We start from the raw sequence: 3,234 nt of genomic DNA, 5'->3' as shown, positions 1-3,234 counted from the left end.
TTATTTCTTTGTTCTCAACTTTTTTTCTTAATTAAACTCTCCTATATATATATATGTATATATAAAATAAACAATAAACAATTAAATGGTGATTATTGAATAAGAAGATAATTATACATATATATATATATATATATATATATATATATATATATATATATATATATATATATATATATATATATTAAAATTGTCCACCTTAAATAGAGTAAATGGCTAAGAGATTGGCAGAAATAGTCCATTCTCTTATACAAAGTTGTCAAATGTGGTAACTTTTCAAAAGCATTTTGTTGGATTGGGATGGTCAATGGTGGTCGTGGCCGGCAAGTCTTACTTACAGATCCGTGTCCGCTTCTCTTTCTCCACCGTTTTGTTCTCCAATCAAAATGTTACAGATTATCATCTCTCTCGATCAAAGACTATTCGCTACCTCCAACCGCTTTGCAATTAGAGCATCGTCCCTCTTATCTCCACCTGATTGTTAACTTCTACATGTTCCTAATTTTCCAGATACCACCAAGGGTGGCGCTTCTCTGAAATCACAGATTAAATCCGAACCTCCTTCTCAGCCGATAATCAACATATGATTGTGGGTAATTTCTGAAAACGAAAATTAGGGGTTACCTGTATAAAAACCTTCGATAGAGAGACGAAACAGGGCTAATGACATCGATACTGGACGAGGTTGCTTCTGGTATAGGTATTTCTACTCAAACTCTAACTTTCCAGCACTAAATCAAGTTTTTGTGTTATCTTCGTTATCATCTTCAAGGATCTTCCAACTTCTATAACGCTTATAATCCTCCAACTTCCATTTTTTGCTGCCGCCGCCGACAACAAACGGGGCCAAAAATCAAGGCTTTCAATTGGAATCTATTGGACTGCAACGACAAGTTCAAGCTCTCCAGTTGTTTCCTACCGACTGGATTAGAAAGAGAGAGAAATGGGGGATCTGTATCCGTTGGATATCGATGGAGTTCTGTGTGATAGCTACAGAGAGAGCTCGATTTCTGCTGTTAAGGTATCTTTTTCTAATTCAGACACAGACACACACACACACACACACACACACTCTTCTACGGTAACTTGAGCTTTTTGTGTAAACGTATATGTAAATTTACGTATGTAAATCGGTAGAATTGAAAGATTAAATTGGTTTAGCTGACTGAGATTGGTATTTTTAATCGACTGTTACCCCTAATTTCTTTTCCGGTTTCGTTTTTGGAGTTGAGTCCGACATCTAAAGGCTTGAAGACAAACCATTGTTTCCCTACGATAATTTGGGTTGTGTATATTCAACTTTGTTTCCACATCGAATCTTAATTTGTTGTTTTCGCTGTAAAAAGATGTAGCAGAGCGAAGAAAGGGAGCTGTAGAGTACCCATTTGCAGAAGAGATTGACAAACATCATTTGAAAAGGAAGGTTTCTGGTGTAATTTTTTTATCTTATTCCTTCTCAGACTAATGGGCAACAAAAAGGGAGCCGAAAGAAAATTGGTTCTTTTCTTTTTGTTCTTTTGTTGCTTAATTCTCAATTGAGACCAATATTTTGTTGGTTTGGTTCTTACTTTATTAACACATAGTTTGAATCTATGGTTTTAGTGTTTTCTGTGTTCTTTACACTTACTTTTTGCCTGAAAATTCTATATTTAATTAAGTTTTGGTAAATAACATAAGGGCTTCAACATCAATAATTTATCTGCATAGTTTTTATTATTAAAGATATCTATTTCAGTTGTTTTTTGTGAGTTTTGACAGTATAATCAACGATTTTTTACAAGTGGTTGTTGATGGGAAGAAAGAGAAAGTATGTGATCTTTAGGACATCTTTATGGATATCTAATATGAAAGGTAGGGAAGTTGTGACAAAGTAGATCATCTTAACAACAATGCACATGTTTCTTCTTTGCAACAGGTTGGTAAATCAAACAACAACACCTTCTAACTTATATTTTTATATTGAAATTGTCCATATCAGATCTATAAAAAAAATTTACCACTTTTTATAACTATAGCATCAAACTTTAATTTTATTAAATATTTTACTCTTTTTATAGGTTTAACCCCGAGGTGACTAAAAAAATGTTGTTTTTGTAGGAAAAACAGGTGGAAGTAAAACTTTAGACTGGAGAAACCAAAATTTGCAAGAGGACATCATATATGATTGTGGAAAGAGCTTGAACCCTGATGTGGATTTTGGGACATGTTGAAGAAGCTTTTAACGACAAATAGAAAACTTGGACTTTATCCTAAGATGCAATTCCAACAGGTTAAATTTCATACTAAAATTTATTTATTAGTATGTTACTTTTCAGTTATAAACATTGATTTTGTAACTGAAAACATTTATTTGGATTGCTATTCTATTTATTTTAAAAAATTACCATTCCGTCCCTGCAAGAATAATCACAATGACGGTGAAACAGATTAAATTTATACAAACACGATAAAACAGAATAGAAACAAACACAATATTCTTTTCACTATTATTCTAGAGAAGCACATAAATACAATTCATCGGGCTACATGCTAGAATTAGCAACATACTTTCATTTTATTGTTTAATATAGCACCTTACTTTGATTTATATTTCTTAATTTTGTTTTTTTTTAAATTACTATAATGTCTAATGTAGTAACTTGCTTTCATTTAGAAATGAAAGTGCATTGCTATTTAAAATTAACATGTCATATTAAACTGTAAAATGAAAGTACATTGGCACTTCTTGCATTTAGTCATTGATTAGGATGAATGCTAGAAATGGCAATGTATTTTCATATTGCTTATTTTGTTTATTTTTTCTTATTTTATTTTTTTATCTGGATATGCATGTGTGGTTGCGAGAGGAAAGTCATGGTTATTTTGTCATGATATATTGTCTTCATTTTTATGGGCATTTCACCCCAACAAAAAAAAATTCAAAAAAAATGTAACACCTCTTAACCCATGCATAGCATGGGTTCACCACCTAGTTGTTAATAAATAGTAAATTTAATATTATTTTTTGGTCAATTTTGTAACCATTCAAAAATCGAACTAAATGGGTTCCAATGCAAAATATTTGTTAATTGGTTTTATCCGTAGCAATTATACATAATTTACTTTCTAATTCATTTGATAACTCTAATAAATCTCCCTCTCCTAATAAACAAAAACATGATATGCCATATGTCCCATTTCTACCATTTCATATTGCCACGTGACATTTCTAAATAAATCTTTTATTTTACAAAA

At 31.4% G+C, this 3,234-nt stretch overlaps 1 long non-coding RNA gene across 3 annotated transcripts; it reads left to right on the top strand.

Moving 5' to 3' along the window:
• Positions 1–216: 216 nt before the first annotated feature.
• Positions 217–2,389, top strand: LOC145062087 (uncharacterized). 3 transcript variants are annotated; one of them, XR_013687420.1, is made up of 3 exons: positions 257–700; positions 859–1,915; positions 2,098–2,389. It is a non-coding gene; the product is annotated as an uncharacterized LOC145062087 (long non-coding RNA). The 3 variants fall into 3 exon arrangements; XR_013687421.1 differs by having other exon boundaries at positions 257–1,021; positions 1,228–1,915; XR_013687419.1 differs by having other exon boundaries at positions 217–1,915.
• The last annotated feature ends 845 nt before the right edge of the window (positions 2,390–3,234 follow it).

Source organism: Lactuca serriola, chromosome 7, assembly GCF_051521515.1.
Source record: "Lactuca serriola cultivar US96UC23 chromosome 7, Lser_US96UC23_V15, whole genome shotgun sequence".
Lineage (NCBI taxonomy): Eukaryota > Viridiplantae > Streptophyta > Magnoliopsida > Asterales > Asteraceae > Lactuca > Lactuca serriola.
Note: the sequence above shows the minus strand (reverse complement) of the source record. Positions and strands in the feature narration are given on the sequence as shown.